Raw genomic sequence first — 15,240 nt, 5'->3', positions numbered from 1 at the left:
CTGTTATCTGTAACGGGCCGTATATGGCCCGCGGGCCGAGGTTGAAAAACATGTACACACACGATCCGGGGGCGGGGCGAGCGCTTCGGCGAAGCGTCCGTTCCGCAAACTGTCCGTCAGCCAAACGTCCGTCGGCAAAACGTCTTTCGGCGAATCGTCCGGTCACGGTAGAAATGTTTTTTTTTTTAAATCTGAAAAAAAGGTAGAGTCTTGGCCGATACCCCACAGCCAGGAATCGTAATCGGTATCAGGACCTCAAAAATGGTATCGGTGTAATACTAGAATCATCAAATAATTTTAAATTGTACCTCTTTCTGAATGGCAGAACCAGCTGGAACATTCTACAAGTATGAACTTCAAGTACTAGTAGGATTGAGTTAACAATACAGTCATGTAAGGTCTTTAATGAGGACAATGCAGAGCGAAATCATTCATGCTAATTTGCGCATACACAAGGTACAACTGCGTGGGTAGTCATGCATTTTAATTAAGCTGACACTGAACTCTTGGGTAGCGGTGTGTGTTCAAGTGTGGAAAATTCAGCAGTTCTAATGTCGTCAGAATCAGGGCCTTACTTGTCCCTTTGAAAGGAGCACAAATTATTGAGCAGGTCTGCTTAGAATTAACGTGTGCACTGTCTCGTTGCAACTCATTTAAATACGTAATTAAGCATAATCGGGGCCTAACGTCTGCAAGACAGAAGAACAGTTGGCTATAAATTGAATTATGGACACAAATGTTGATTTGTTCATTAATGTTGTGAACGCTTCATCCAATGCCGGTCAGATGTTAAATGCATAAAAATTTAATAGAAGTTTAATTCATTTCATGTCATCCAAATTAAAGGTCGTGTATGTGCATTTTTCTGTTAATGAAGAAATATTATAGACAATTATATTGTTTTAAAAATACTGAAAAACTCAAAGCAAAATGGTTTTGTTCAAAAGAATTTATATCAATATAGACAAAACCCTTTTCCACAAAAACTTCCTCGAATTGCCCCTACGTTAAACTGGTATCGATTGACCTGTGAATAACCTACAATTAAAAAGTGACCCAAACTAAATAAGTCCTGCCTGCAATTGACAAGAACAGACATTTAATTCATTCAAACCGGAATGAATGCTGTAAATGTTCATTTTTCAGTGCCATTAACAGAGCTAGACGTTCAATTCATTTGGACTGGAAGGAGCGAATGAACATTTGTTCAAGGAAGTGCCCAAAAATGTCCCAAATTAGGTCATCTAAAATTTGCAGGAAGAGCAACTCAACCCCACACGTTTGCTCCAGGAATAGCATTTTCTAGTTTGAAGTTACTACTGAACTATCCTACCAAAAAAATGGAGAGTAACTGTCAATAAAACAACATTACAGTCAATAAATTAGACAATCCTTAACAGCAGTCCTTCAAATATGTTTTTTTGCATCTTCATCTTTCAGCTCAGTTAAGATCAGCCTAACATTAGAGAATAGGAGTAGAAATAATAACTTGCTACAAGAATAAAAGCATAGTCTAGTTTCACCTCAGTCTGGCAACTACACACTTAGGTTAACAAGGTAAGCATTTTGGCATTCTTCTAACAACAGTGAAGGCATAGGCACATTAGCTCCCCCAAAAAGACTCCTGAGAGTAAATTCTCATTCTTCAATATTGCTCAACAGATGTTCACTTATGCCAGATTTATGAGAAAGGGACCATTGTTGTTTGAAAAGCCACACAATAGGGAGATACTACAGGACCTTGAAGCTTTTCGATTACTTCAACAAAACTGCACGGTTCATTACATAACCAGACTTAAATAAATCCTCTGCAATATACTACAACTGTGCTTTGCAAGCCCTTCCAGTTTAGTTGGATTAAACATATACTAGTAGTTATAAACAAATTTGAATTTACAGAAGGATGAAGAGTCACATGATCAAAGAGAATTGCATTCTGTATAAGTAACTAAAGTCACTATAATTTTTAAGTTTTTATGCTAGTATTAATGACGGCAATAAATGTTAATGTTTTGTTTTCTCCATGTTGTGAAGGTCAACGATGTGTTTTTTTAAGTCCAATTTTATTGCAAAGAAACGGTTCAACCCCTGACATACAACTCGTGAATTCATTTTCAATGTAACCTTATGCATTATGAATTTAGAGCTATTATAATCACAGACTGTCTCAGAATAGACAATATATCCAAATCCCTCTTCACATTGGTTTAAATGTCAATGCACGCTTCATATACATACGTATATATACGTTAACTTGAGAATTTGAACATTACAGAGGGTAACCTAAGAGAAACCCGCACACACAAAAATGATTCATTCGGTTGACAGGGTTCACTGTGGAGGGCTCGCGGATGGCTGTGGAAAATAAATGAGCTTTTTAAAGCAGTAGCTGTAGGTGGGATATTTGGATGGTGATGTGCAAGCAGTGTAAGCTAAATTTTATGGCTCACTCTTAAGAGAAGATACTGACAGGAGTAGAAATTATGTTTGTACTCTACATATCGTGCCCATCTCTGTCGTCAAGTGTGTGACATAAATTATGGAATAGGCGTGCGTGGGTGGCTCGGAGAAAGGAGTTTTCGATCCGTCAGGTGCTTTCATAAGTCATATAATGTCCCCCAACTAAACAACAATAATAGCAAGACACATGAAAACAGCTACACTGTTTGTTTTGCCACTGATTGCTCCACATTAACCCTGAGGATGCAGCTGCCTTACTCATTTTTGTGGATGGCATCCAAGACGAAACAAAGTAATTCCTGACTCACAATAATAAAATTTCGGCGGCCAAGGTGTTAGCGCGTTGGCCTCACAGTTCTGGGGTCGAGGGTTCGATTCCAGGTCGGTCCTCACTGTGTGCAGTTGGCATGTTCTTCCTGGGCTTGCGTGGGTTTTCTCCACATAATCTGGTTTCCTCCCACATCCCCAAAACATGCATGTAGGCTAGTTGCCTCTAGATATGAGTGTGAGCGTCAATGGTTGTCTGTCTCCTCTTGCTCTGCGATTGGCTAGCCACCAATTCAGGGTGTTCAACGCCTGGTGCCCGAAGTCAGCTGGGATAGGTTTAGGGAATTTGAGCAACGATCTAAATGGTAATTATCACTTACCTTCCGGGCGACCAAAAGATCGGCGACCAAAAGACCGGCGACCAATTGACCGTGTACCCCGTGACCAGTCACAAATTAAATTTACTAAAAAAGATAATGTGGAAGTACAATAGTTCTGGCGTGCAAGCTTCTTAAAGCTTTGTCCCCCTTTTTTTTAGTGTGGCGAGTCACATAGCTGACTTGAATAGCGTGTCACATCGTCAGGATTTGTGGCACCCCAAAAAATAAAAAATAGACGGATTCAAGGTAACGGCAAATGCGTTTGGTACTTGAGAAGCAGTGATTTTTGTATCTTTTGACTTCTTTGCGAGTCCAATTGTTGGAAATAAAAGCTCTGATTGTGCCAAAATGTTCACTAGAAATGTCTAATCGTCAAGTGGAATGGAAAGGCTGCATGGAAAGTGTAGTTATTTTCATTGAAGAAAACAAATATCTTAATTGCACTGTAATTTATTAGTATTTTTAATATGGATGAGTTAGATCAGAACTAGAAAAGAGAGGGGTTGAATTGGGGGTATTTTTAGACCTTTCATTTGTTGTTTTAATCATTCATTAAAACAGAAAATGAATGAATGAACAACTGACTGCTAAAACAAAACCTTTCCTGAATACTTATAGTTCTAATAGGATATTCGAGATAACAATACATGGTCTGAAAGCATAATGAAGACAAATCTCAAGTGGTAAAGACATATAACCTCTTAGGAATGTCATGGACTAAGGTTTCCAAGCACCGTCCATCCACTTGAAACCTCCTATGGGTTTACTTTTGCGCGACTAAAGCTTGCGCAGGTAATGACCTCCATGCCTCACTGTCACACAGACTGGAAAAATACGACCAGTGTGGCTGACCGTCTCAGCTCCACGGGGAATTTACCACCTAGTGTGAGTTGGGATTTAGTGGGACAAAAGAGAACAGGTGGTTCTCGCTGTGGGCGCTTTTACCTGCACACAAATACTGCAGGAACCAAACGTGACATGCTCTTCGCATATGGGCCGTTTGGAGCAGCAAATTTACCATCTGCTACACTATAACCAAATTAATGCTCAATGTTCTTTCAATTATGACTGCCATTGTCTTTTATAGACAATTAAAGATATTGTATGATATGATTGATTCATGTACTGTCATTGATATGGATAGATGCCTGAATTATTTAAACGGAAAAAAAGGAAACAAGGGGACTACTGCAATAAATGGAAAAATGTAACAAAAAGAGGAAATGTGAGAACAGATATTTGTTTGTTTTTTTTCACATTTGTGCCCATTTTCATAGTTTACAGTTTTTGTTTTTAACTGGATGTGTGTTTTTTGACATTTGCATATTTCTTTTTATTTTCCATAATTACACATTTATTTTTTTTGTTTTTTTTCGTGCTGATTTTCAGCCAAATCCAAAACAGCAATTCAAAACCGTGATTAATTGAAAAGCAAATGCACAAATAAAGCAGAACACTGAAAAATCCCCCAAAAAACCAAAGCCCTGAAGAACCACAAACCATGCATAATTTTAGTTGTTTCTTTTTTTGCAGTTTTTTGTGGGTTGGTCCCTCATTTTGTCACAGTTACTCTTTAAAAATTCTATTTTTCATCTTTTTATTCACTGTTTTCTATTTCAAAGTTATCTACTCTTTAGTGTTGCACTTTTTTTGTAGGTGGTATTTGCACAAAACCCCCACAAAAAAAACAGAAAAACCAAAGATAAAAACAATAAAAAAATAAAGAAATGTGCAAAATGGGAAAAAACAAGTACAGAGCCAATCCATTTGAACTGTATTCATTTGCTGCCAACCCTCCCACATATTCTTCAGTCGTAATTGATATTAACGAGATGTCAAGTATCACAATTAAGAGTAGGAGCATTGAGATTTAATGGCACGAAAACAGTTTGCAACGAGGGCTCGCCATCATTATGAGGCATAGGCCCTTGAGAATAGGGGACAGATGGAATCCCCATGGGCTCAACTAATGTCGGTGGAATGACGCCATGCTCCCACGGAAATAAAAGGTGGCTATAGAAAACAAAAAAAAGGAAGAATGAAAGCAATTGAATGTGTGGTAAAACCTGAACAGTGTCAAAAACATCACTGGTCAGGTACTGTCTTGCCAAGATTTACAAAAGTAGACTTTTCAATGCCTTAGCAAACATAAATGATGACGGACCCAAGAAGGGAGTTTTCCGGAGTGAAGTTAGCTCAGATATTCAAATAAAACAGAAGACACTTCAGAATTAAATTGGACGAACACGTCCATCTCCTGCTCAAATCGTCGAATTGGAAAACCAATGAGATCCGTCTAGCTCCAAAAAACAAAACAAAAACATAAAGACAAACTTTGCAGCAAACCCAAATGTGAATAATACATTCAACGTAACGTTGCTCCGACTTGATAAAAGGCTTTGAAGGGGAAAAAAAACATGAGCGTGAGCATTTTTGTTTGTTGTGTTATTGCCCTCGCCATTCAGGTGGCGCTTTGTGCTGCGCTTGCATTTTGCCACTAAACAATTGAGCGGCTTATTTAAGCTGTCACAGTCCCTGCTCCCTTTTCTGCATCGGCTTTCTTTTGAGTGCCTGCAGATTCAATTTACACGCTACCCTAACATTCAGTGTGGTTATTGTCTCGTGAATGAAACATGTGTTAATTGGCGTCTTGGATTATGCTATATTCAGTGGCTTTACTACACTGATTTAGACGATGACGGGTGAAATATTTTCAGATGTATGTGTGAAACTGGATGAGAGCTTGACAGAATCTCTGATCAGTTTTTCTGTTCAATTTCAGGAATTCATCCTGTGGGGAACAATCGTTTAATTTACTGCCTTCCATGACGTCCAAACAAAATATATTGGAAAATTGGTCAATGTAAGTCAATGAATTATATGGTATTCTAATGAAATAAAATTTAAAAACAATCTTAGTAATCAAAAAACAACATGGAATGATGAATAAATCCTCCAATATCATCAGAAAGTGATTCAAAAAGAACAGGAATTAACCCATAATGCACTAAAATTAACACAGTGTAAGTGTAAATAAAATGAGAGGTGTAAATGCTATAAATTAATACCAAAACTTGTACCAATACTAATATGGGAATGACCACAAAATCCACAAGGAGTGACCTAGAAATACCACATTAAAATAAACATGAAGTGACGCCGGAATGCATCAAAATCAATAGGAATTGACGCCGGAATGCATCAAAATCAATAGGAAGTGACGGAAAATAAAAAAAACAAAGTGATCTGGGAATGTTCGCAAATCTTTATTTATTTTTGCTCAATTAATATCCATCTATTTTTTATTTTTAAGTCTCTGAACACTTTGGCTATCATTAACGTTAACAGACGTCCAAGTCATTTGAACCAAGTTGGTTGGCAGCAAACAAACAAATTGTATTTAGTTTATTTTGTGCCAGTACTCCGTTGAATAATGAATAAACATGACATCCCACTAGTGACAAACACATTTAAATTCACAACAAAATGGGAAAAAAAAAAAATGTGCTGGAAGAGTTAAAGCAGTCCAGGTTGGAAGATTCCTCCGCATACAAAATACAACACGGCAAGGTGCAACTTATTTTCCAATGACAAAACATTTGATGGCATCTTTAAATTTATAACATCATTTGTCTTTTGAGTGACTAAAAGGGACCCACCCACAACGGCGGGAAACAGAAAGCTCTACCGCAGCCTCGAAATAGTTCACGATGATGGACGATATGTTCATATCTAAACATCACATTAATTCTCCAGCGCCGGCGCGATGGTGGCTCCAAGGACGCTCCAAGCACCAGACAAAAAAAAAACCAACCCAAAATAAAAATATATATACATAAATCGTATTTTGAGACTATAAGTTGCACTAGCCAAAAAATGCACAATGAAAGGGGGGAAAAATGAAAAATTATATATATATATATATATATATATATATATATATATATATTTATATATATAAATCATGTATATATATTTATATTTATAAATTATATATATATTTATACATATACATTATATATATATATATATATATATTAATTAATTATATATATATATTTATATATATAATTTTTCATTTTTCCCCCCTTCCATTGTATATATATATGTATAGGTATATGTATATGTATATATATATATATATATATATATATATTTTTTTTTCCCCTTTTCTTTGTGCATTTTTTGGCTAGTTCAACTTAGTCTCAAAAATACTGTATATCTTTTTTGAAAAAGAAAAAAAAAAATATATATATATATATATATATATATATATACATATATATATATATATATATATATATATATATATATATACATATATATATATATATATATATATATATATATATATATATATATATATATATATACATATATATATATATATATATATATATATATATATATGATATGTTCATATCTAAGTAAGTATCAGTCATACTAGCCAAAGAATGCCCAATGAAAGGAAAGAAAATATATAAGTTGCACTAGAGTATTAGTTTTATAACATTCATTCATTTTCTGTACTATTTATCCTCCATTACACAACATTCTACATTAAAAATAATAGGAAAATTAGCAACAACAGTCAAAATAAGCTCCTAATAATGCAATGTGTTTTGGACAACTATAGCCTAGCACAGGGACAAATGTTGAAGAAGAGGACACACCAGTTACTAAATGCGGAGGTGCCAGATTGGCTGTGGTAGCTCCAGGAAATGAAGAGCTGAGAGCTAAAGAGGGAAGTAGAGGAGTCCAGTGGAGCGAGAAGAGCACGAGAGGATGGGCATTAAGGAAGCAGAGGGGGAGACAAATTTGAGACAGAACCACTGGAGAAAAACAATTCACAGGAGAGCTCAAGAGTGGACTGACCGAGGGGCATTTTTAAAGAATACAAGGACACATTTTTATAGTTAAGAAAATAATTTTCAATCATTTGAAAGGGACAACCACAATCACACTGCCACATATATATGAATGAATAATATACAATAGTAAATATTACAACATAATAGTCTAGAAGTGAACTTTACAAAGACATTGCTCTCATTCCTTTCCTTGATCTCATCTGTTGGCTCCATTTTCCAAAATATCCAACTTTCCTATTTTTCTGCATTGCAGAATCCATTAGAGATATATACAAATAGTTTTATACCTCATCACCTGCTTATTTTGAAAGCCATTCCACAAATAAATGTATTTATTACCACATCATTGACTTCACCATGGCCTCCCATTACCGATGTTACATATTTCACGCAAGCAACTCGATGATTATCTATGGTCATAACCAGCACCTGCAGTTGTTTTTATTTTTTATTTTTCATAAATGTATCTCATGGCTCATTTACCTATTTGTACCTCAAACTGGGGCATGCTATTATGACTTAGGATGGAAATGAATGCGAGTTTTGCAAGTTGAACTTCGTAAACAAGAAAAATGTAAATGAGCTAACTCTTTAGAAGTCATTGACGATGATAAAAGAACAAGCATTATGGCGTCCAGTCATCCTTCTGCTATGAATTTCAATGGTTTTGTCACATTTTTACATCTTTTTGAACTGGAAGTGATTGCAGCAAATGAACAAATGCCAACCCTTCCACTTCAAATAAATTGTAATTCTAGTCATGACAATTTCTTAGGTTTTTCACGTGATTTTTTCCTCTTTATTAATTTACATTAATGCATGGCACCAGAGACCTATTAAATCATCAGAAATGGCAATAGAAGCAGCAATCTACAAAATTATATTGTTGTTGTCACGAAACAGCTAAACAAAACTAAAACCACGCACAATATTTCCCACTAATTAAAGTATTAAATACATGGAAATAATTGGACTTTTTGCCGCAATGAACAGAAGTTACTCTTGCTAACCTTTTTTGAAAAGAAAAAAAAAACGCAAAATCGATTGCGTGCTATTTAATTAAAGGCCAAAGCTTGTATTACGTCAAGCTGATCTCCATGTGTGCCGAAAGCCCCATGCGTTGTTGAGTGTTTACGTATGGGGAAATTCTTTGGCATTGTTGGCCTTTATTTGGACGAATGACCTTTTTAACATGCTCGCAATCGGAAGCCATCGTCTTTTCAGAAAGAAAAAAATAAAAGGGTTAGTGAAAATGCCACATGGCGGCACCCTATAATGAGTTAGTAATTGGGGGGTCATTAGTTGTGTCTGCCAAATACTGACATGTGTGTCCAAAGAAACTCAAACACAGGTATATAGATACTTACCTATATATATATATATATATATATATATATATATATATATATATATATATATATATATATATATATATATATATATATATTTCAATTGGTAGGTTGGTTTTTAATGTGTGGAGTTTGCATGTTCTCCCCGGGCTTGCGTGGGTTTTCTCTGGGTACTCTGGTTTCCTCCCACATCCTTTCTCACAGCTTGTTGAACATTCTAAATCAAGAATGTCAGACTCGGGTTGGTTCGCGGGCCGCTTTAACGTCAACTTGATTTCACGTGGGCCCGACCATTTTAGATATTATATTTAGATTTTTTTTAAATAAATGGATTAAAATAACTGGATTAAAAGCCCTGAATATTCAGTTTTTTATAGATTTAAAACAATGTTTATTTTAGCTTTTTTTATATATATTTTAGATTTTACAAAATGATTAAAACTAAAAACACAGAAAAAAATGATTAAAAAATTACAATTATTGATTTAAAAGGGGGAAATCAGGAAATTCAATATACATCTATACTCTTCATTTTAATTTGATCCTAAAACAGAAAGTTGGCAGTCATGATTTACTTTCCCAGGCCACACAAAATGATGCGGCGGGCCAGATTTGGCCCCTGGGCCGCCACTTTGACACATGTCCTCTAAATTGTCCCTAGGTATGAGTGTGAGCGTTGTCTGTCTCCTTGTTCCCTGCGATTGGCGGGTCACTGATTCAGGGTGCTCCCGCCTTGTGCCCGTAGTTAGCTAGTATAGGCTACAGCACCCTTGTGAGGATAAGCCGTTTGAAAAATGAATGTATAGACGTATGTCTGTGTGTACTTAGTCATGAAAACTATATGTATTACTTTAAATTTTAGATTTGACAGAGGTCAGAAATGCGGAGGTGCTTTGAATTTGGTTGCTTAGGCACAAATCTTCAAGTTCTCTAGTTCATTTAATAAATGGCATATACAGTAAAACAGCAACCATGTCAGGCACAATGCAGTTTATGTTATTTTTCATTAAATACAATTTTGACAAGGTTTTGAAAATTACAAATTAAAAGATTGCGATTCGTTAAGAAACTGAAACGACCTTGATGGAATGGACTCAATGTGGTTTAACCAGTCGTCAATAAAGGACTTTTGGTCTGGTCACTGAATGAATTTGTAATGTGAAAATTCACTTAAAAACTGATTAAGCAAGTTCAAACAGGCATGTTTGTTTGCTCCATTTCAAATACGTAGTCAAATCTTTCTACTAAAATTAACCATGTTCGCCTTTGGTTTCAGTAATGTGACTTTCCACCCTCTGGTCTTCCTTCCAGCGCTGACTCATTCTCATGAATAACTTTTTTTTTAATGAAAGTGGGGTGTTGATACAAGTCACCGAGAGATGCCCTACGTGTTGCCACTCTCCTCACAAGAGTCTAATAAGTGTGAAAACTCTCATTGCTCACTTCCATTCTTATTTTGTTCATTTGCCCAATCAATAGTGCAGAGCCAACACCTCTACTGTGAAACCATCAAACTATGGGGGTGGCATTTGATTGTGTTTCTGTGCTTCCAAAGAAAGTGATAAAGCTTGTTCCTGCCTTTCTGGTCATACCTATTGTCTCACCTTTTTGTGGTCTTTTCGATTTACCATCAGTCAAAAATCAGCATAACAAGGTAGCCAATGAATCACAATGATCTGAGTCTCATCTTTGGTAAAACATTGTCCTATGATTAACCTTTGTAACTTGTTATGAAAGACCACAGTCCTGAGATTTATAGCACTTATACTAAGGTTATCCACAAGAGGTAGAGTACACAAACACATTTAATTTAAATGCAAATATTGACCACTGTGCAATATGTATCTACTATATTTGTGTGTGTCAGTCTGACAGACATATCTTCAAAGATATGACAATATTTAGGATATTATACGACGTTGTGTATTGCCAAAAAGCAATACTTTTTTTGTGTTTGTTGCTAGGAGCTAGTAAAATATTAAGCAATGGAAAAATTAGCTATGAGTTTGCAATTACCAGTATAAAGCATTAAAATCAGAAGTAAAGATGTAGTTTTTATACCTCCAATTAAGTGTCTCTTAGAAATTTAATTACAAGGCTTTATATGAATTTGTCACCAGTAACCATCAAGAGAAGTTAACATTTATTTCCATTAATTTCTTAGAACAAATGTTTTCTTCGAGGATGTATCAAGTTCATTTTCACTCCAAAACAGCAAATTTATATTCCAAAGTTTATAAACTATTTCATGTATGCTAGAAAGTAAACGCATTAAAAAACAACAAAGCAGGTAAAAGATTTTTTAAAGATTCCTCGATTTGTAAAAGTTATTATTATAGACTAGTGCTGTATCCTCGTCCCATATATATTGGATTATTGTTTTTGCCAATAAAACACACTTTGGTACTTTAACCTAAACAAATAAAAAATGAATTTTACACAAACAAGATGCAGTAAATAGTTCATACTAATTATTACCTTCAAATTCTACTTGCTTTTAGGTGTATCTGGCAACATCTACATATACAAGCAACAACAACAATATAAATTGTCTAAACTGCAGAATCGAGTACAAAGTTCACCTTCACAGTTCATTTCAAAGCGGCAAACTCCAATTTTCACATTCTTGCGAGGTCATCCATCAACGTTGCATTTAAATATTATTTCTCATTGTCTTCTACTATACATCATTACAGTTCAAATGCACTTTCTTGTGTCATTCCGAAGTTAGACCTTCGCAAAGCCCATCTATTATCATCAAAGATTTATAAAGTAATACCTAATGGTGCCTGCATCTCTTATTTATATCATTTTTCTAACTAGATTTCAATGACATCTCAGTTTGTTGGGCCAAGCTCTGTTTATTTATTGATTCTTACTGCGGGGCCTCTGTTGCGTCATTTATTTTAATAAGTTTTGGTAAAGAATCAGAAAGGCACACAGGTCCATATCGGTATATAATTTGAACTCGTTCAAACATACAAGAAAAAGGTTCGTTAAGTTTCCAAGTTGAGTTATGCTATAGTGCACCTTAGAGTTATAATTAAGACATCAGGTTCAACACTGCTGCTGTCAGCCACAAATCTGACTCATCCCTGAATGACTTTTCAGAGAACTATTAGCTCTCATCATCTGCTAACTAAAAAAAGCTCTGGAGAAGGTCAGGTATAATAAGCGTTCAAGTTTTTTTTTCTTTGATAGAGCACCAAGAACGACTGTCAGCAGGTGGGACTCCCAACTTGCAGTTGATCAAAAGCTTTTCACTAGAAAGACAATATTGATCTGAGATGAGAGACGGTAGAATTCTCAAATGTACACTTACAGCTTTTAAGGGAAGAGAAAAATCAGCTACTGAAAGTTCTTTCATGTTTTTTTATGTCCTACCTAACCTAACGTTTAAATTAATACTGTATTATAGAAATTTCCGCGTTATTTGTTCGTGATGTCATCTGCTGATGTGTTGATCAGTATTAACATACCACCGGACAGACACTTAAGTCATTGGCTGCCATTGATGGTCATGTACTTCCAATCATTTTGAATTTGGAGGGATGGCAGTGATTGAATAAATGGTTTGAAGTATAGTAGTGATGAAACTATTAAAATGTACAACAGAAGGACGAAAACTGTCACGACTGGATGTCTATCATCGTCAACAGCACAAACAGAGATATTGGTGCTGTTAAATTAGCAAAATCGTGGTTAGCGTATGGGCCTCACAGCTCTGGGGTCGTGGGTTTGATCTCAGGTTGGTCCTCACTGTGTGGAGTTTGTTGACATTGATGGTTATAGATGTATTTTAAAAATCCCAACATGCAAACACCATAAAAAACTGGGGCAAACGGTCATATCCTCAAACTTTGGGAGCAAACTTTTGTTGCCAACAACAAATAATTGACTGTTTTTCTCCTGATTTAAATTTTTGGTTTCTTTTTATATTTAAATGATGTAAATTACAAATGATGTAACATTGACCAATGGAAATGAATGACGTTTTTTTGTACTCCACATTATTTATACAACGGTTAACCTTGGCTTTGAAGTCGAAGCTTTGTGGGTACGAATAATTGTATATATTCCGAATTCCTAATGGGTTAACAATACTATTCTGTGTACCTTTTGCTCCACCTATTTTCTGGTTCTAAAAAATGATGAATGCATTTTATTTTTAGACCGAGGGAGTGGTTGCCTGCTTCTGGGAACTTCTAGAGATTTCTGGCTGCATGCTGTGACTACATGCAAGTTGGCCTAAGCCTGGTGAGGATCACCTGCTGATTTTTAATGTACTACTCCACCCTTTTATCACACATACACCATGTTCAGGTCTCATAAAACCTTCAGCCTTCAATTTTTGCCCATTTATCCAGTACCCTTTCCATTTTAGTAGTCCTTATGTACCAGCGCAACATGGCCCCCTCCCAAAATGTAATACATTTTGAGGAAATGATGAAAAAATTGAAGTATTGTGACCAGTACAGCTCTCTTTACCTTGCTAACCATTTCAAGTGTAAACACGGAAGCAATTGCTTGAGACAAACCCTTGTGTAATAACATGATATCATTTTTGTTTTGTTTTCATACCCAAATTTGAAAATGGCTCAATCTTAACCCCAAAAACAAAATAGTTAAAAACTATAGTACAAAGTAAAAATGTGTGCAGGTTTTTATAACCATACTAACTAGTTTAACACCTTATTATTTAGTTATGTACTTATTTGTAATGATCAGTTTAAGCCCCATCGCTAATTAAAACATTTACATATGGGTAAGGGGAAAAAAATAGCTGTTTGTGTAATTGTTGCCCCCCCCCACATTATCCATTTCTAATTGTTGGTGGTGGTGGATATGGAGTGCAGGTTTAGTGCTGATTATACTTGATAACTGCATGAATATGAGGTTTGGTAGCATTTTCTTATATGATGCATTTTCTCCAGCAAAACATAATCGAAGCAGCTTGAATTTCATTTCCGCTTCTTTAATGTTCTCCCAGCAGCATACCAGTTGAATAATGGAAATATCAACAGCAAGGTGCAACACTAGCGGTGTGTTTAAATGTAAATTATATTTCTAATTCGCACATAGGCTCGAAAGGATATTACATCGTAACCTTGTAGATTTATGTCTATTTTAAAATTCAAAATTCATAGACTACCTATAATACTGAGTTGAGGCCCTGTTGTACAGTCCATGTGTGAAAATAGACCATACAGAGTAATAATAACACACTGTGGATAAGAACGAGCATTCCAAATGGTAACTGCATCTAACATTTGGAACAAAAAATGAAGTATTTTGGTTCGGGAGCTGTTCCTGTTTTGTCACTGCAAATTGAACATGAAATATAATGCAAATATGAAAAAAAGCTGCAGCATGTCATGCATTAGGATTATTAACTCATTGACAGTGATATGAGAAAATAAATCACAGAAATCAAAGGGGATAAGGCAATTATTTCGTTTATCGTAATGGCCACGATTTGGTCATTTCAGGTGTTTTTCGCTTTTTTGGTGTGTCAAATTTTTCATGATTTACAACGGTTTATTTTGAGAAAAATGGGGAAATCCACAAAAAGTGTTTTTTTTTGCCCACCAATCTTTCATGGTAAACACAACGTAAAATCTGCATTCTGAGGTGTAATCCTGATTGACTTCCCTAGGCAACACTTTTGCTTATTTATTGTTGTAATGGAGAAGCCATTGTCAGGATTAAAGATGGCACCTTTGGCCAAAAACATCTAAGTCACACTAGACATTTTAGTTTAGCTGGGAGTGCTGCTTAAAATGTGTCTAATTCCCCGTCAGTGGTGGAGGATTACCACGCTGCGTTTAGGAAGCATAACTACATCAAGTCAATGTCAGAGAGTTTGAGATATTGCTGAGAGAATTTAATTCTTAAACTTAATTTGATCAAAAG

At 35.5% G+C, this 15,240-nt stretch overlaps 1 long non-coding RNA gene across 2 annotated transcripts in view; it reads left to right on the top strand.

The window, feature by feature from the left end:
* LOC144090726 (uncharacterized) overlaps positions 1-14,821 on the top strand; it is a 44,037-nt gene extending 29,216 nt beyond the window's left edge. The window contains exons 3-4 of one of the 2 annotated variants that reach the window (XR_013305491.1): positions 5,890-5,970; positions 13,500-14,821. This is a non-coding gene — a long non-coding RNA (uncharacterized LOC144090726). The remainder of the gene's footprint in view (positions 1-5,889; positions 5,971-13,499) is intronic. The other variant, XR_013305490.1, reaches the window with a different exon arrangement.
* The last annotated feature ends 419 nt before the right edge of the window (positions 14,822-15,240 follow it).

This window comes from Stigmatopora argus, chromosome 16 (genome assembly GCF_051989625.1).
Source record: "Stigmatopora argus isolate UIUO_Sarg chromosome 16, RoL_Sarg_1.0, whole genome shotgun sequence".
NCBI classification, from domain to species: domain Eukaryota; kingdom Metazoa; phylum Chordata; class Actinopteri; order Syngnathiformes; family Syngnathidae; genus Stigmatopora; species Stigmatopora argus.
Note: the sequence above shows the minus strand (reverse complement) of the source record. Positions and strands in the feature narration are given on the sequence as shown.